Source organism: Sebastes umbrosus, chromosome 13 (assembly GCF_015220745.1).
Source record: "Sebastes umbrosus isolate fSebUmb1 chromosome 13, fSebUmb1.pri, whole genome shotgun sequence".
NCBI classification, from domain to species: Eukaryota; Metazoa; Chordata; class Actinopteri; order Perciformes; family Sebastidae; genus Sebastes; species Sebastes umbrosus.
Genome location: NC_051281.1, coordinates 29,634,445 through 29,655,204, shown reverse-complemented (window position 1 = coordinate 29,655,204; position 20,760 = coordinate 29,634,445). Strand labels below are relative to the sequence as shown.

General features: G+C 40.3%; 1 protein-coding gene across 2 annotated transcripts in view; it reads right to left on the bottom strand.

Annotated features, from left to right (window-relative positions):
• adarb1b (adenosine deaminase RNA specific B1b) overlaps nucleotides 1-20,760 on the bottom strand; it is a 181,409-nt gene that overhangs the window by 118,908 nt on the left and 41,741 nt on the right. For both annotated transcript variants that reach the window (XM_037789130.1, XM_037789129.1), the window contains exon 2: nucleotides 1,625-1,702. The gene's annotated coding sequence lies outside the window, so the exon portion shown is untranslated. The remainder of the gene's footprint in view (nucleotides 1-1,624; nucleotides 1,703-20,760) is intronic.

Genomic DNA, 20,760 nt, shown 5'->3' with positions numbered 1-20,760 from the left:
AATATTCCACTAATATACATGCAGCTGTGGATACTCTGATTAATGTAACCGGTGGCGGACTTGTTTGACCGTGCAAACACAGCCTCCCTCTTTCATTCCTTCAACCATCTTCTGGAAAAGGTCGGCGTTGCGATTACGGATGTTAAAGGTCCCATATTTTAAAAAGTGACATTTTCATGTCTTTTATATTATAAAGCAGGTTTAAGTGATATATAAATACTGTGAAAGTATCAAACACTCAATCCATGGAGAAATACACACAGCCCATATTCAGAAACTGTGCATTTGAAACAAGCCGTTAGGATTTCTGTCCATTTGTGATGTCACAAATCTTCAATATTTAGACCATTTCACAGTTTTAAATGTAAACATTCTAAATTGGTCCCAGTTTATTTCCTGTTGCAGTGTATGTGAATGACATCAGCTGACGGAAAGTAAACATGGACCCAAGCTGTTGCCTAGCAACGCAATTCTGTTGCCATTCTGTTGAAATGCGCTAAAACGGAGCGTTTCAGACAGAGGGTGAATACAGGTATATTCAGACAGACAGTATGAGAAAAATAATGTGTTTTTTGAACATTAAAGTAAGTAAACATGTTCTAGTAGAAACACAAAATATAAACATGAACCTGTAAATGAGCATGATATGTCCCCTTTAAGTGAGCCTGAGCCGGGTTTGCAAGACACGGTAGCTTGGCTCGGGTCTTGAGGAGTTGTAGCATTTATTCACCTACAAATAAACTATACACACACTGCGCTGCTACGTTCACAGCTACAACGTTACTGATAACTTCATACTCACTGTCGTCACACACTCGCTAACGTTACGCCTGGCTGACAGGCTGTGTGTGTGTGACGACGGTGATCATGAAGTTATCAATGACGTTATAGCTGCAAATGCAGCACATACGCACACGATCTGTCTGATGCTCGCTAACGTTACGCCGGGTGGACAGAGCACGCCGGGCAGACACACAGCTGACAACCTCGCAGCTAAACTAAATGATGCGGTGGAGACTTTTAAAAGGGAAAGTGGCTGCATGAGTCCTCGACAATACACGCAGCATCGTGGCTGCTACGGTAACTCTCCCTGACGGGTTAACTGGGGACTCAGTTGTCTGTTGTGCTCATACATTGCAGCTGGGTATAAATGATGGATTTAACATGTTTGTGCATCAGTTTATCATCGCAGCTAGGCGGTTTGTTAAGTTTAAAAGTAGGTATGGCTCTCCTTCCAACCAGAAACTGCCGTAAAAAAAACAATTGAGACGCATATTCTGAACGTGCTGTATGCATGACCAAAGAATGCTCCTAAAACCTGAATAATATCAGAATATCCCCGATGTCTTAATCGGAAAATGCTCCATTCAGAATAAAGCTTAATTCAGAATAAAGGGAATATGTTGTTTACGTGACCCGAGAATATGGTCATATTCTGAATAATGATGGAATATCACTGTGCATGTCAACACAGTCACTGTTCTTCTCTCTTCTTCGATCATACTCCAAGAAATACGTCCACCTGTCTGCAATCGTCATCTAGGAATCCCACAGTCGTACCTGTCCATCACATTGTGTATGAGTGCCGGCTAAATGCCTGAAATATCACGGTTTCTGAACTCACCGTTCAACTGAGTAGTCGAGGGGGAAAGCTGTTTTATTTGCACAATCCTTCACGGTCCACAAATGCCACACACCGCGCCTGCAAGGGAGAAAGAAAAAAGATCATCAATATACAGTATGTGTGATGTGGCTCTATATATAAAGTATTGTGGACTAGTTCATACAGTATAAGGTCTACGGACTGTGTCTATATCTTAAAAAATACATATAATAGCTAAATTAAAGGGGACATATCATGCTCATATTCAGGTTCATACTTGTATTTCTGGTTTCTAGTAAAACACATTTACATGCTTTAATGTTCAAAACACACATTATTTTTATATTATATTATGCGATTATATTAAGTGCGATTTTCATGTCTTTCATATAATAAAGCAGGTTTAAGTGCTTTATGAATACTGTTAAACTATCAAAACGCTCAATATACGGAGAAACACACACGCCCCGTATTCAGTAATTGTGCGTTTGAAACAAGCCGTTAGGATTTCTGTCCATTTGTGATGTCACAAATATACAATATTTAGACCATTACATGGTTTTAAACATAAACATTCTAAATGTGTCCCAGTTTATTTCCTGTTGCATTGGATGTAAATAACATCAGCTGACAGGAAGTAAACATGGACCCAAGCCGTGCCTAGCAACGCAATTCCGTTGCAATTCCGTTGCAATTCCGTTGAAATTCCGTTGAAATTAGCTAAAGCGGAGCGTTTCAGACAGAGGGTGAATACATGTATATTCAGGCAGACAGTTTGAGGAAAATAAAGTTTTTTTTAACATAACAGCATGGAAACATGTTCTAGTAGAAACACAAAATACAAGTATGAACCTGAAAATGAGCATGATATGGGACCTTTAAAAAAACACATATTGGATTTCCTCCTTCAAATATGCCATCAAAAAATATTGAATTAATAAACAGGAGTTTAGTTTAGAGTTATCCTGCGTTAAATCCTCTGTAACCAGTTAATACGGACACCCTGCTTTTAACTGTAGTGATGAAATAAGGCCTGACCGGTGTCACACACAGGGTGTATGACTTCCTAAAAGGAGCTGACATATGACTTTTTTTGAGGAGATGCCGCACATTCAACCCGAAGCAGCAATGAAAAAGAAACAAGGCCAAAAATCTTCGCAGGCAGTCCAGAAGGACGTCACGCGGATCTCCACTACATAAGAAGAAACCGCATGGCCGACACCCTCCTGACCCTGCCCCGAGCAACTCGACTCAAACTCGATACCGCAACAAAACAGCACTTAAAACAGAGTGGCAGTAAACAGCCAAGACATCCGCAGAGGTGTGGGGGGAAAGGGAGCAGATGCTGCCCCGTTGTCCAATCACATTAGTGATGGTGACCCTACCGTTGCGGGCACGAGGACAGAAAACACCAAAAATGGAGGCGACACTGGCAAGATTGTGACTCTGAGGTTTAGAGTCGCGGGCTTCTAGATAAATTAAAATCAAGTTGCTTGTGTCACACTGCCCACCCAACAGACCAACCACTGAGAAAAGAGCAAAGGTTCCGGCATCGCAAGAGTTGCACCAGCAGCACATTTACTGCTGATACCACGTAACATACATGAGCAATGGAAGATCACGTACCAGCTTTATCATATATATATATTCTGAAAACCTCATAACGAACTGTAAAATGTCATGATCAAACTAAGGGAAACAAATTAAATCAGCAGTGGGTGGAATTGTAGCAAATATGATTTAAAAAATTATAAAATGGTCACTATATCCTGACAGTAGTGCATGAGAAAGGTGATCTGAAAAAAAAACCATGCGCCTCCGGTTTCCCCCAGTGCCCCTAATGGCATCTGCAAGATTTCAAAGACCGGAGGAAAACAACCAATCAGAGCCGAGCTGGAGCCTTGCTGTCTCTGAGCAGCTGTCAATCACTCACAACTCCGATCAAACGGTCAAACCAGGCAGCGCTGATGAAATATGAATCAATATTCTTTACTGTAATGCCTATTTCTCTCCTCAGATCTTATAGTGTACCGTTTAGCTGTAAAATTAGAAAGTTTATCGCCATGTTGAGATCAGTTGAGGAAATACCAAGCACCGCCCACCAGCCTGAAAAAGAACGTTCTCATCTTACAGCTAAACAGTACACTACAAGATGTTTCTGACAACATTTTAAGCAATAAATAGGCATTACACTAACAGAATATTAATTCATATTTGATCAGCGCTGCCTAGTTTGACAGTTTGATCGGAGTTTGCGAGTGATTGACAACTTTGTCCGTTAATTGAACAGCAAATAGGAACGCTCTCTCTCTGAAAGGACCTGTGATTGGTCAAAGTCTCCCGTCACAGATTTTTTAAAGCCTGAAAACAGAGCCATGAAGAGATGCAGAAGTCTCTCAGAACACTTGAATTACAATATGCTGAAAGGTTATTATGGAACTTTTGCCCAATGATGCCAAAAATATCCTGCCTACTGCCACTTCAAGATTATTTAAACCCATACCTTGAACTCTAACTCTAGAGCAGGTCCACGCTGAAAAGAGTTGGTTGTCCTCTTAAAAAAAAAAAAAAAAACCTTGTGGGGTGAGTGTTGCAGACCATATGGTATCTGCTTGGGCATATGGGCATCCTGGTTGTAAAAAAAAACCCGCATCCTCCAATGTCCTGTGGATAAGCGTGTGTGTGTGTGTGTGTGTGTGTCTCAGTATCTGTATTCAAGACATCCACCAAGGTGCTCTACACCTCTCTGAGCTGCCACAAGCATGTCTTGCAAAAGAGTCACCTTCCTAAAAGTTAGTCTCAATTTACATATTTTGCCATGCAACATGTGCATGTTGCTATGCATATATGGCTTTCAATGAGAAAACCAAGTTCAGAAAACTGTGTCCAAAAGCATATGATTATTACATATTTTAGCATATAGTGCACACAGCTCAGGTAAATTAGGCTGATACAGGGAGAGAACCTCCCTCTCTTTAACAGCGTCAGCCTTCACTCAGTCACTCAGTCACTCAGTCAGTCAGTAGAGAAACAGATCTCAGATATACAGCTGATAGAAAAACTTTATTTCCTCTTCATGGCAGTTTGTGTAGGAGTAAAAAAAAAAACTCCATCGTTGCGAATTTACACTCCGATCACCCGTTGCAGCCATCGGGCTTGAGTCCCAGTAAGGACCATACATTACATGTCCGCTGCCTCTGTCCTTTCCACGCTTCCCATTCATTGTCTACGTAAGCAGCCGTGCAATGCACTCTGGTAGCGTGGCGGCGCGATTCAAGAGACGGAGGGCGGAGGTCTCGGCTACTTCATGCAAATCATGGGCGTCCGGCTAGACTCGCCGCCTCTGGAAACTCTCGAGAAAGTTTTTAAACTAACCGTGGTCGATCCAAAATAAAGAGGGATTCAGCAACTGCGTGGCTTAGTTCTCACTTAAAATGTTTTCATAGACACATTTCGGTGTACTATTTTCGTGATATAGAAGAGAAGAAAGTTTCCAAACGAGCCGCCTGTGGTACAGGAGAACAACAAGTACCATTACGTTTTGTTTTTTTTAAACTCTTTTTTTTTATTTGAGAAACAAAGAACATGAGGTCATCATGGGTGTTACAATATCAAATCACAGTACATTTTTGTAAATACATCTTAATATAAAATGTCACACTTCAATCAACGGTGTAAATACACAATCCATTTTTCCCAGTACTCAATACTTTTTTCCAATTCCAGCCTTAAAATAAATGTGAGTCTTTCATTACAATACACTTGATTTACAATACCCCGCCATTGTTCTAATGTTGGAGGATCAGTCTGCAACCACTTTCGCGTTATGGCTTTCTTACTACTTGCCAAGAGAGTCTTTATTAAATATTTATCTTTGTGAAAAACAATTTCTGGCATTTTTCCCAAGTATAGTGTAATGAATGAGTACTTTAACTTTATTCCAATTATTTTATGGATCTCAGTTGCCACCTCTTGCCAATATGGCTGTATTTTAGGGCATGCCCAAAAAATATGGAAATGATCAGCCATTGAGGTTCCACATTGCCTCCAACAGAAGCCCCGGCTCTGCGTGTCTGTTTGCAGTGCTGTTAATTTAGGAGTAATGAAAAATCGCACTACGTTCTTCCATCCAAACTCCCTCCAGGATTCCGAGTTTGTAGTAGTAGCCTGAGTCTCACATATTTCTGTCCAGTCCTCCTCTGTTATTTGTGAGTCTGACTCTTTCTCCCATTTTTGTTTAATGTAGTTTGTAGAGTGCTTCTTAGTCTTGTATACTTCCATATAGTTTGGAAACCAACTTTTTACTTCTCTCTTTTGTATATGCATCAGAGAATATAGTAATCAAATTGTATTCGTTTGTTTTTATGCTTTGTATTTTTTTCTTAAAGTAATCTCTAACTTGCAGGTACCTGAAAAAGTCCTGTTTTTCCAGTCCAAATGTATCTGCTAAATCCTGATAGCTCTGTAGTTGACCTTTTGAGGTGACTGAACAAAAAGACGTGATACCTCTCCCAATCCACAGTTTAAATCTCCCATCCAACATTGCAGGCTCAAATCCTGGATCATACGCTACCCAACCCAACACCCCCGCATGTTTCTCCAATTGTAATTTCTTCAGCAGCCTAAACCACAGCTTAACTGAAAATAGGGTCCACTGGTTTAATCTGTTATAGCTCCTTTCAGCCTGACTTCTGTTACCTAGTATTGACTGTATTGGAGTATCTATCTGTTTTATTTCCAATGTCTTCCATTTGGATTCATAGTTTGGTGCACACCAACACACTAAAGGTTTCAATTGGGCAGCGTAATAATAATCCTGCAGGCATGGTAGGGCTCTCCCTCCCTTCCCCTTTGACAATTGTAGTGTCTTGAACTTTACCCGAGGTCTCCTGCTGTTCCAGATGAACCCCGAAATCATCCCATCCCATTCGTTAAATTGTTTTTGGGGTACTTCCAAAGGCAATGACTAGAAAAGATAGAGTAACCGCGGTAACATGTTCATTTTAATTATTTCTATTCTACTACTCATGTCTAATGGGAGCAACGTCCATCTAGAAATATCTGATTTTATCTCTTTATTGATAGGACCGTAATTGCTTTCAAAGAGTTTTGACATGTCTTTTGTTAAATTTATTCCCAAATATTTTATTGAGGGGGAATTCCATTTAAAGTGATATTTCCTTCTCATATCTTGAGGGGGTATAAAATTAAAAGTGAGAGCTTGAGTTTTTTGGATATTTAATTTATATCCAGAGTATGAATTATATGTTTTTAGAAGGCTCATCAATTTAGGAATACTAGATTCAGGGCTCGCAAGGAACAGCAGGACATCATCAGCAAACATACAGATCTTATGTTCTTCCCCTCTGATTGTAATCCCTTTTATCTCCAAGTCCTCTCCAACTGCTTGGGCAAGGGGTTCAATATACAATGCAAACAGAGCAGGGCTCAAGGGACACCCCTGGCGCGTCCCTCTTTCTAGTTGGATTGTTTGCGACAGGTGTCCGTTAACCTTAATCTTGGCTATTGGACAGGAATATAGCGCTTTAATACACTTAATAAAACCATCCTTAAAGCCAAACCTGGCAAGCACCCTGTACAGATATTCCCAACCCACTGAGTCAAATGCCTTTTCGGCTATAGTACCATTACGTTTTAAGGATTTTGGCATCGACTTGGTGCCAAAGTATCGGTTCTTGTGACATCCCTACATTGAGGTATAGGCTACATAGAGGGTTGAGTTATAGCCATTATTTTACACTGAAATTATAATTCCTTTGTTATTCTTAATAGAGTGCTGCAGGGATGATGTATTTTTGTAGGCCGACCAGGAAGTTAGCATCGCCCTGGTTCCCTCGACAAAAAGCCAATAGGATTTTTCCATTGAGTTTTGGATTATTGCAGAAAATAAACTCTGTGGCAAACACATGTTTATGATACTTACACGTTTTGTTCAGCAAGATAACCTTCACAAATGAACACCACTTTTTATGATTTTTGAAATGCAATCGCCAGAAGTAAAAAGCTAACGTTACGGTATAAACGAGCCACACCACGGTCGCATGAGTGTGAGTATACACAACGAGGCTGTAAAAGGAGGACGAGTTGGCGTGATGACGTTTAGTAGTCTCATTTAGCCACTTGTTAACCTCCTTTTTTTAAAGGATCTATATCGTGCTAATTTTCAGGTTCATACTTGTATTTTGTGTTTCTACTAGAACATGTTTACATGCTTTAATGTTAAAAAAAAACGTTATTTTCCTCACACTGTCGGCCTGAATATAACTGTATTTACCCTCCGTCTGAAACACTCCATTTTAGTGCATTTCAACGGAATTGCAACGGATTGCAATGGAATTGTGTTGCTAGGCAACAGCTTGGGTCCATGTTTACTTCCTGTCTGCTGATGTCATTAACATACACTGCAACAGGAAATAAACTGGGACACATTTAGAATGTTTACGTTGAAAACCGCGTAATGGTCTTAATATTGTATATTTGTGACATCGCAAATAGACAGAAACCTTAACGGCTTGTTTCAAAAGCACAATTTCTGAATACGGGCTGTGGGTATTTATAAAGCACTTGAACCTGCTTTATAATATAAAAGACATGAAAATCTCACTATTTACAATATGGGCCCCTTAAGACACATAAAGGCTTCAAAATTCACGTTTGGGGTATTTATTGATGTATTTTATGTCATAGAACAAAACGTTAAAATCTCTTCAGCTTGTGTTAACCACAGACCTTATTTCAGACATCTAACTAAAAACCCATTGACTTCCACACAAGGGAACTGGATATGCTAAAATGCTAACTCATTTCTGTGATTTAGGATTCATTCCTGGAAGCACTCTATGACTCTGGAGCATCGATGTACCGCACATACACGTCATTTGGTTGTTTTTTTGTTAATACACTGTAAGATTTGTTACATAAGTCAGCTGTGAATGTCTATGACTCACCTAGTGTGTTTTCTCTCTATCTAGTCTTGTGACTAAAGTAATGCAACAGAGGAGGAGGAGGAGGACGAGCTACGCTAGCACTCGTGCAGCCTCTGAGGGAAAAAGGAAAAAGCGTATACTGCTAATTTAGCAGTAGTGAATACATCAATTTGAGTTGAAGCACATTCAGCCACAACTACTATCTGCTCTGGGGATTCTGTCGTGCCTCCTCTTCCTCTAACTATCAAGAGCAGAAGGGAAAAAAAAGAAACTGAGGGGCCAGCGGTGACAGTAGAGGTTGCTTGCTCGTAAACTATGAGGATGTCTGTAGTGAAACACCCCCCGTAACAAGGTGAGGTCTCATTATAACGCTGCATCGAGGTGCAGTATTTTGCTGAAATGGAAGGGGAATGACTTGTGTCCCAGAGATGACCCTCGCCTCCCTCAAGCGGTAGCAAAGAATCTGCATTACGTGGTTCATCCTGACAGTTGTTTCCACTGTCCTCAGCAGCTGCAGATCTTATTGACTACAGCTCCTGATTCAGTGTTTTTTTTGCAGACGCTGTGCTTCCACATGAGCGGCCAAACACGGTGGCAGATGTCAATCATTAAAGGCAACAACCGGTATGCAAATTTAATTTGAATGAATCAAGAACAAAAAAAAAAAGCGCTTGGGTTGCTGATTCTTAAACGAGCTTCGTACGTCATGTCGCTTCTCAATTTGTGAAACCTGAAGACAAAACGGTTTCCGACTGCTGTTAATGGAGCGTGCCCTGAGCTAATCCAAACTTTCAACACGGCGCAATTAACCCCGTTTGCCAGAGAGTGAGAAAAAGTTCACTAGCATTTCACTGACATCACATTTCCCACAGGCAGGAACCCAAAACAGTGTTCAACGATCTGTGTTCAGACTTTCAGTTAGTAAAGGAGAAAAATACTGTTGCTACCAATTAGCAACATATAAGAAGGATGATATCTTTACTGAGACCGTATTACTGTAGCTACATGTTTATAGAGAAAGTTTGCAGATCAAAACTGATCAAAATGCAGTGGATGTTACACTCCCGTCTGCTGACAGTCTGTCTGTCAGTAGGATTCAGTGAAGGAAGACTTCGTTGTCCCTGAAGCATTATCTTATTCATATGTATCCGGTTACGTTTTACAAAGTTGCTGAGAATCTTAGAAATATATGAAAACCAAGAGCGTTAGTTCTTTAGGTCTTGCTATCGTGTTAAATAATTGTCATTGGCTCTGTGAAGCCGTATTCATTTCTGATCCTTTCTTAATGGAGATCCTGTTGCACTCTGTGCGCTGACCTTCATTAAAACACTGAATCTCCTTCCTACAGTAACAGATGGTGTTAGTGAGCTGGCGAGTGAATCGTGGTGCGCACGAGAAAACAAATAGCAGCTTTCAATTACAATTAATCATGAATGACAGTGCTGGCTGGAAAGTGTAAACATCCTTTAATTTTACATGACCTCTCTCAGTGACACTGAGGGATAGCTTTCGCTGTTCACATGTATAAGTACAACCGGATGCTGAGTAAGACATTTTTATGACCAGACGATGCTGTGGTAGCGACCTGTCAATCACAAGGTAGCCACGCCCTAAAGCATCCCCTGCTTCATGGTCTATTTGACTCTAAATGGGACCATAATTCACTAAATGAACATCATACTGTATTGAAGAAGACTTGAAACTAGAGATTGTTTGAGAAGTAGGCTCATTTTCTCATAGACTTCTTTACAATCAGACTTCTTTTTGCAATGCAAGTGCATAAGGCTCTTGCATTGGCTTCACTTCTCAGACCTGGCCAAACCTAAACCTAACAAAGAATTTGTTTTGCTTTTTTTTTTCATTGTTTTGTTTTAATTTACAATGTTAAAGGTTCCATATTGTAAAAAGGGAAATTTTCAGGTCTTTTACATTATGAAGCAGATTTAAGTGCTTCATAAATTCTGTGAAACTATCAAAATGCTAAATATACGGGGAAGTACACACAGCCCGTATTCAGAAATTGCGCGTTTGAAACAAGCTGTCAGGATTTCTGTCCATTTGTGATGTCACAAATATACAATATTTAGACCATTACACGGTTTTAAACGTAAACATTCTAAATGTGTCCCAGTTTATTTCCTGTTGCAGTGTATGCGAATAAAATCAGCTGACAGGAAGTAAACATGGACCCAAACTGTTGCCCAGCAACGCAATTCCGTTGTTCTATTAGAAACACAAAATACAAGTATGAATCTAAAAATGAGCATAATATGGGACCTTTAACCACGTTTAAACTGTTTGAAATTGTGACCAAAATACCAGGAGAAATATACGTTTCCCTGGTAACATAATTGAGAATGCAGTTCAAGTTGTATGGGAATGCAATTTTGTAGGCGACAGAGTTGCTAAATTAGTGATCTTATCTTCAAATTAAAACTATGACATATTCCAGTAAGTGGAAACTGACGGGCCAGACGACGCTGCGATGGTGATAGATGACTGCAACAAACTTCAGCACGCTTCCGCATCATTATGCAGATGGTGTGACAGCTGATGGCTTTTTGGGGCCTGTTGGCTGCCAAAAAGCCTTCACTTCTGAAAACTGAAGTCGGGGATTAGGATGAAAGTCACATACTGTGGAAGGTTTGTGAGGGAGAGAGGCGAATGACTCACTCTCGCTTACTCAAAAATGCTGCTGCAAAAGGTGTCTTTGGGGAATTAGTATCTAGTCAATCCAATTGAGCATATCAGAAAGCTATAAATGGGAGTGGCTGCGAGAATGTGAATTGCACAGACAGTGCTGAGAATTAAGCGTGCAAAACTTCCTCTGGTTAATAAAGTTTTGAACAGAAATGCAGCAGGATGAACTCCTCTGCCCTTTTTTCAATTAAAGTGCGTGTGATCAAAGCTGCCCTGTTAATGTCAAAATGTGACTCGAACGCAATACTGATGCAACATTAGTTTGAAATGTGATGTGTCGAGTCAGAGTCATGATGAGAACCTTTAACAACACAGAACTCAGCCAAGTCATTTTTACAGGAATGAGCCATCCTGAGGCTGAAGTAAAAGAAGAATTAACCTCTAATATGTGTTTTTAAACACTTTTTTTCTGTTATGCCTATCTGATTTCTTTCTCCTTTCCAACTGTCTACCCCACATCCTTCCTTTTTTCCCTTCCCATCTGCTTTCCTTGCTTGCTCCAAAAAACATTTGACTCTTTTGACACCTCTGTTGACAGCTCTGTGCATCTTGCCAGTGCAAAGACACATTTCAGCCCAACCCCCACTGAGCTATGGAAGGTTCAGTTTAAGCTGATGCTTGACTAAATGCCAAAAAGAAGGCATTAACAATATTTAGGGGCCAATAGTCTAAAGTATGGGTGGAACTATAAATCGTTTAAGCATTACCATTGCAAAACAGGCCCAAACTGGAACACAATATGTAAACCATTTTATTGATTTATAAGAAAGGGAAAAGCTACCAAAAGGTCCATTTTTCATGACTAGGCCTAATCTTAAAGAGAAACACTGACATTATTAAGCTTTTATTTTGCTTTTTATCATTTTGTTTTTTGTTGTTTTATGAATTCAAAAGCAATAGAGCCCATCCCAGCTCAATTCAATACACCTGTTTTTTTTTTGCTGTTCTATCCTTACTTGATCCGGTCTGACCGCTAGGTTATGGTGGCTGATGTTAGCTGATGTTTGCAAACTTTTGATATATGTGTGCTGTGTAACCGGCACCACTGAGTTCATTTGTTGGCTTTATAAATCGTCTCTACTGGTGCTATCCTGTAACTGACATTTGTGACTGCAGTGCAGCAAAAGTTACATAGGAGAGCTTTAAAATGAGTGGGAAAATAAAAAAAAAAGACGCATTGTTGGTGGAAAAAATGAAAAAACAGTATCTCTTGTGTATATATATATATATATACATATATAAAAATATATATATATGTATATATACATACATACACACATATATATGTATATATATATACACACGTACGTAAGTGAATAAATAAAAAATAAATATATATATATATATATATATATATATACTGTATTAGGACTGTCAATCGATTAAAACATTTAATCACGATTAATCACAAATTTCTTATCTGTTCAAAATGTACCTTAAAGGGAGATTTATCAAGTATTTAATACTCTTATCAACATGGGAGTGGATAAAATATGCTGCTTTATGCAAATGTATGTATATATTTGTTACTAGAAATCAATTACCAACACAAAACAATGACAGATATTGATCCAGAAACCCTCACAGGTACTGCATTTAGCATAAAACAATATGCTCAAATCATAACATGGCAAACTGCAGTCCAACAGGCAACAACAGCTGTCAGTGTGTCAGTGTGCTGACTTGACTATGACTTGCCCCAAACTGCATGTGATTATCATAAAGTGGGCATGTCTGTAAAGGGGAGACTCGTGGGAACCCATTCACTGATCTGGAGGTCAGAGGTCAAGGGACCCCTTTGAAAATGGCCATGCCAGTTTTTCCTCGCCAAAAATTAGCGATGTTCGGAGCGTTATTTAACCTCCTTTGCGAAAATTGCTAGTATGACATGGTTGGTATCGATGGATTCCTTAGGTTTTATAGTTCCATATGATATCATATATTTACTTTTTGCTTTAAAACTGAGCCGCTACAACCTAATAATCGCAAGTTGCGTTAAAGAAATTAGTGACATTAAAACGAATTTGCGTTAACGCAATAGTAACGCCTTAACAAAATGTATATATATTTATATAAAAATGTATACACTTTTTTTTTCTTTAAAGCACAACTGTTTATTACAACTAGTGATAGACCTCGACTGTTGACATCGGTACAAAAGGCTAAATGTTGGGTTGACTTCATAAATAATTGTCACCTCATCAAGAGAAATGATGTCTGAGAGCCACTTTGCGTGTCTCAGTCTGACAAGGGCTACACATACTGTACACACACAAACACCCCATCAGCCTGATTAACCCTCCAGCCTCAGTATACGGTATAGATTATGAGTCACAACCACTCATTAGAAGGGGACTAAACAGAGCGACTGCATTAAAAGAGGTCACTCGTGGTTGACTGACTCCATCACATACATTGTGACCCCACGGTGTCACCGTGGGGCAAAAGTGTGTGTGCGCATCGATGGGTACGCGTATATAACTGACAATGGCACGCACAAGACCCATGTATTTTGTAAACATGAGAACATTTGCTAATTAGCACAAAGCACAGATGGGAACGTCTTCAGTTTTCCGGGCATTTGGTTATAAACCAAAGTATTATTATAAGTACGATTTTGACCCGATGATGGCGCTGGAGGAAAAAGTTAAGAGATCACCACAGTTATTACAAATCATCCTGAGTGGACCATAAATGTCTGCATAAAACTCCATGGCAATCCATCCAACAGAGGATGGAGTCAGTCAGGACCAAAGCGGTGCACCGGGTGGCTGACATTCCCATCTCTAAAGGCCTGCTGCTAGCATGGCTAAAAAACAATACCGCTCTACGACAGCCAAAAACCAAAGCAGGGAACTTGTACTAAATATTGAAATTTGGTCAACTTCTGACTCAAAGTGAACAAGTTTCTGATTAGCATGGTATACACTTGTGCAAATACAACAGATGGGTTCAGTTAGCCGACATCCTCTGCGGCCTGGAGGGTTTAGCACTCGCTCCTTCCTGCGCCGGTACCACATGTAAACACAGACAAATGAGGTCCCGACCTAAATCAAATACAAAACAGACCAATCAGGATCAAATCTGGGATCTCAATCTATTAGTGTGTCTGGGCAAACATTACAATGACCAAAACCAAGAATACAAAAGATAACGGGCTAAAAGCAAGGTGACAGGGAGAGGTTTGAATCTATCCATCCGTCCGTGTTACGTCAAATACGTATATTTAGAATGATTTACTTTCACCTTGTTTAAAGTCCATTCATCCATTTAGTCCAATACAAACACGTCAAATGTTGAAGGGCTGAAATCCCTTTAGAATGGATTTTGTTTGTCATCACTTTTTCCAGATGACACAACCCCTCCAGAGCGTACATTACTCACGTCACTATGACAACCCATCGAACTGTATTTATAATGTTGTTTGACAGCACTGGACTGAGTACCTCCAACTAGATATATTTGATGGGCGTACTTTGTGTTGAACAGGTGAGTTAACCTCAGAAGAAGTAAGTCAAAAAGATGTTATCTACAGAGCGGAGACAGGGTCGTTTCTCAATTGGACGGTCAGAAAAAGGACGAAACACAAGGAGAGGTATACCGTAGGCAGTGAGACTACAGAGTTCTGTGCAGTAGACTGTGAGAAATAATGCTTGCAGAATACGTTCAAGCTGTAAAACTACTTTGATGACACTATTATTTACCCCCTCTACCTTGTCTTTTTTCTGTGTTATACATCGTGTTTGCAGAATTGTACGTAATTCCAACTTAATAACAAATAAAGAATGTGTCCATAAGAATACTGATTTTTGTGCTCATACAGTGTGAAGGTCTGCATACATGTACTGTTGTGAACATGAGTTGCTTTCTTACTTCTCTCCCGCCCACGTCCATTCCAAATGAGGCAGGAGTTGCCTTTAGTATGCTAAAAACCCCAAATGCTCAGTGGTTACTTTTATTGTCAACGGGCGTTTCTAGAAGCTCAACGTTGGGCGGCAGCCAAATGCACAGAGCATCAGTTGGGATTGAACTGTTTACTCAAGTTAAAGGTCAGCACAAATGTCAGAGGAGAGGGTGCAGTTTGGCGTTTTATTTTTATTTTTTTCAAACTGTTTTTCAAAGATCTGACAATGCCAAGTCTAAAAACTTATTTTACGTGACTGAACAAACAATGAACAACATCTTCACTTCCCATATAATACAAGCTATTCCACGAGGCAGATGTAGACACAGATATGGACGTTTTTTAAAGAATGACGTAAAGCTGATGGAAACCACATCGGTTCAACCACAGTATTAATCATCATATCATATCAATCATATCCCCAACTGGACAATCCCAACTGGGGATGCACCGAGTGTTTGTGTTAACCACAAACTTTAGAGACTTTAACTCTCAAGCATCTAACTAAAAACCCAATGACTTCCAGACGAGGGGAGCGAAAGTGCTAAAATGCTAACTCATTTCTGTACCACTCGCTTGGAACCTTGACCGAGGTGTACCAGGTACCAGGTACCATCCACAACTTAAAGGGACTGTTTGTAACTTTTTAAGCGTATAAATGTACCAGGTCGGGACACATGCGCGTTCGCATATGCGCGCTCGCGTGTGGCCGGAGCCTTGTCTCCTCTGCCTGCTTATCTTCACTCAGACAGCGCGCGCGTTCTCGCTCAGCTCGCTCCACCTCCAGACATGAACGCAGTAATTCATGGAGAGACCTTCGTCTGGTCAGCTAACATTACTGCCAAGCAGCTGAAATATAAAGTGATATTGTGGTTTTAGCTGACGTGTGTCGCCTCACTGTTTTGAGCGATGCTCGTTCATGTCTATGTAGAGCGAGCACAAGCGCGAGCCCGACGCTGACTTTCGTTGATTTCACGGCCACAGGTGTTGCTGTTAACAAGCATTTCTGAAAGTTACAAATAGTCCCTTTAAGCTAATTGAAAACCATAAAGAGAGTGAGTAAAGATGGGTAGAGCCGTATCATGCAGTGAAAATGCAGCATGAGGGTCTACAGCCATGCTAGCGTACCTGTACTTGAGCACAGCGGTGCTAAGTGCTAGTGTCTGCATGTTAACATACTCTCAACGACAACATGCTAATGTTTAACAAGTATAATGTTTACCATGTTCACCATCTTAGTTAATCATAGCAACATGCAAGCATTTACTTCACATAAAGTGGATGGGTCAAACAAACACACCAGGAGACCACTGTTCAAGTCCTGTGTGAAACTGAAAGTCAATGTTCAATGTCGTAGTCATTTGAAGCCAAACCACGATGTTTTTTACTAAACTTAACCGAGTAGTTTTGTTGCCTAAACCTAACGAAGTAGTGTTGTTGTGTTTTGTTTCAATTTACAACGTTAACCACGCGTTTGAAACTGTTTAAAACTGAGACCGTAATCCTGAAGAAAATATAATTTCCCTTGAAACATAATTGAGAATACAGTTTAGTTGTATCGGAACGTAGTTTTGTAGGAGACACTGTTGGAGGGGACATGAAGGTGTGTATCACACTTCATGGCAATCCATCTAATATTTGTTGCAATATATTTCAGTTTGGATGAAAGTGGAGGGCCAACCAGCTGATAGACTAAGGTTGTCTTCTCTAGAGCTGCTAGCGTAGAGGGTTGTAGATGTACTAAAACAGAGACTGGGACAAATCAAGTGCTGATTATTGTGATTATGAAGCGTTTGTTCAGACATTCGAGGCACTGAAAGGGATTTGTGTTGCCGTCTACATGTAAAACTGGGAACTGTGTGACGGTGTAGAGCACGGTGCCAGATGAACATATGGAAAGCAGTAAGGGAGAAGAAGCATGGAGCTGTGATGTGGTCTGGCTGTGGTGACGCATCGTGTCTGGGAGACTATTTTCAAACAGCTTCCATTTACAACCCGGCCCCACCCTCCACTTCCTTGCCAACTGCACTGGCCACCAGTTTAGTGACACAGACTCTCTTGAATAGGGTCTCGCACCCAGTCGACAACAGAGCCTTTGTCATTATTAACGGTGATTTCACAACCGGCGGCGATAGACATGCTATTCCAAAATGTGTCAGAAATAGGGGCTGCACAATTATGGCCAGAATGATAACCACGGTTACTTTGATCAATATTGAAATCACAATTATTCATTGATTTTAGGGAGAAAATATTTTTATTGCACTTTCACATTGAAATAAACAGAGCGCTCCTTTCACTTCCATGTTGTGCTACATTCCTGCTAATGTACAAATCATTGAATCAAAATAAGACTTTAAATAAAGTTCTTCTTCACCTGAATTAAGTGCATTCATTTTGGTTCGCTTGGAAATGGTCCCACACCGCTTGCGAGAGGTGGTCTGGGACCGTTTCAATGCGAACCAAAACGAAGGCTGTCTGTGCGTCCATTTCTTGATTGTTTTGGTCTACACCAGAGTATGATTACTGCGTTCACGACTGCCCAATCGAACCACACCAGAGTTCGATTAAAGCAAACTAAATGTTGGCTTTTGAAAGTGCCCCCAAAATGCTCCTCGCAGTTAGTGTGAAGTGTTTGATTCAAAGGCACCAAAGCATCGCTGATTGACCTTTTTAATGTGGAGCTTCCCTGCCGGTCTTGCGACTCTAACCACTTGCTATGTGCCTGCTTTACTTACATCTATTGCTGCTCACTGTAATTTTATTATCAGAGCCAGAATTACCAGGCCTAGTTGTGTCAGATAACAAGCATCTTATGTACCTCGGTTTGCTATTCTCCATGCACCGTTTTCAGTGTCATAAACAGACATGAATCTGGCATAATGCAAACAGCTTGACTGTCTCCATTCAGACGACTTAAACAATTTCCGGCGACTGCTTTGCAGATGCTTATTTTAGTTTCACTAACAGCCACCAATTTGACTCTGATTTTAGCTGGGTTTTATGGCAGGGGATGAAGATGAGCGCACATATGCTACATCAACCATAACGATGACAACAAACAAAATATGTGGCTGCGAGGGAATGACTAAATGCTCACAACTCAGGCGGAAGGGGCTCCGTTTAACAGATTTCCGAGTTCAGAGGATGCAAAAAATTTGGGGTAAACAATCTAAAAATAAACGCTACCTTGGCGACGGCAGGAGATGCCTGTTTGTCTGAAGCAATACTTGCTAAACAGAATATTAACTTTGTGAGACATAATTATTTTATTATTTTGAAAAAAAAAACCTATTAAACTCCCTGGGATAAAGATTCTCAAACCAGGTGCCTTCATATTTGTATCGTCATGTCTCCATTTGATCTTGTACTGCATTAAAAATGGAACAAAGCCACGTAAGCATCCGAGGTATGAGGTCATGTGACCTGCTCCGGTCGGGACCTGGCGGTTCCCCAGAGGGGCTGAAGGAAACACGTTTTGCTTAGAAAAATGGGCGACATTCTCCTTTAAGCTATTGAATCATCAACACTCATTGCTGAATCACTGAGTTCCCATTCATGGGGAGCAAAATATAGCTGAGTAGAGTACCGCACTCGGTTACAGGATTGTAATTCAGCACCACAATGGATTGGATGTAGAAAATCTTCCCTCAGCAGCTGGTGACTCTGATATCATGCAGCAAATTATACTGTTAAAAATGCACACATACACACACACGCTCACACACACACACACACACACACAGACAGGGGCAAACACTTAAGCACACTGAACAAGGAAAGCTTTCTCTGCGATGTGAATGAGTAGCTATGGCTGAATGGTTGAGTGTGTCCTCTGTCTCTGTGAGGTCGGCAGCCCGGGGAAGATTAGGAGGAAGCACATCAAATGAATGAGAAAGGAAGAAAGGCGAGGGGGGAGAGGGGAGTAAAAAAGCTGATGGCTCAGGAAAACCCGCTGCATTACACTTGCTTTAAGGGAATTATCTCAGTGAGAATTCTGCAGGGTCTGAGAGTGGCCATGAGTGCGCGCGCACACACACACACACACACACACACACACACACACACACACACACACACACACACACACACACACACACACACACACACACACACACACACACACACACACACACACACACACACACACACACACACACACTAAATATCTCCAGGCTTAAATCTCTCCTTAAATCTACATCAATCTGATCGGCTCCACCTATTTGTAGTTGTATGCTCGTGGTTCCTGTGTTTGCTTCAATTCCGCCGCCCTCCTCTTCCTCACCCCCCCCTTTACCCGCAGTGCACATTCGTGTTTATTTTTGTAAATGCGTTTCTGCATTATTCATTACTAGCCATGGTCTTGCCTTTGGCAGGCCTCGTGGGTGGCCTACATGCACAGGTTATAATCCCACCCTCTCACCTGCAAAAAACTCAGTCAGCTCTTCTATTTTGTGCCCTGACTGGGGATGCACAATTAATCGAATAGTAGGGGTGTCACGATACATTTTTATAACGATACGATACAATTTCCATGGTTCCGATACGATTCAAGGGTGATAATTGGCTCATCTAGAGCGATACGATACGATTCAATGACTTCAAATCAATACAGTAACTTTTTTTGCCAAAGTTTCAGTCAGTGTGACTCTGAAATAAATATGTGATACTGGACAGAGCAGGTCAGGATTCCTCAAAGTTTTTCTTGTAAGGGAATCAGGGATAAATTAATTATGGATAGAAACAAGAAAACAACGATTAATGGCAAATACATACACCTTTTATTAGAAAATAATAAAAAGTGCAACTGAATGACCCGCTGATTCAGTTCTCAAGATACAAGGCAGTGAAATATTTAATAAAAAATATAATAAACCAACTTCTATTCAAGATAAATGAACAGCAATTTAACCTGCTGCTTCTGTCCTCATTTTCAGTATAAATGGTAGAGCAATAATACAGTGATCAACCGCTGATAGTGATCAAACAGCTGATGGTGATCAAACATCTGATAGTGATCAAACAGCTGATAGTGATCAAACAGCTGATAGTTATCAAACAGCTGATAGTGATCAAACAGCTGATAGTGATCAAACAGCTGATAGTGATCAAACATCTGATAGTTATCAAACAGCTGATAGTGATCAGACAACTAATAGTGATCAGACAGCTGATAGTGATCAAACATCTGATAGTTATCAAACAGCTGATAGTGATCAAACAGCTGATAGTTATCAAACAGCTGATAGTGATCAAACAGCTGATAGTGATCAAACAGCTGATAGTGATCAAACAGCTGATAGTGATCAAACAGCTGTTGCCATCAACTGCTGATAGTGATCAAACAGCTTTGGACAGAATCATTCCTTTACAAACGCTGTTAAATAATCTGCTGATAGTAATCAAGTAGTCCACCTACAGTGTTCATTTGGTGTCTTTTCATTAATGAAAACATACGGAGGAACATTTTAAAACTACGTTAGACTAACGTTAGTTGTCTTGTAAATTATGTTTTATGTCTTGTAATTAAGTATTATGATACTTGACATCATAAGGTCAAGTATCATAATACTTAATGATTGCTGGCACTGATATTTTCCCTGCAA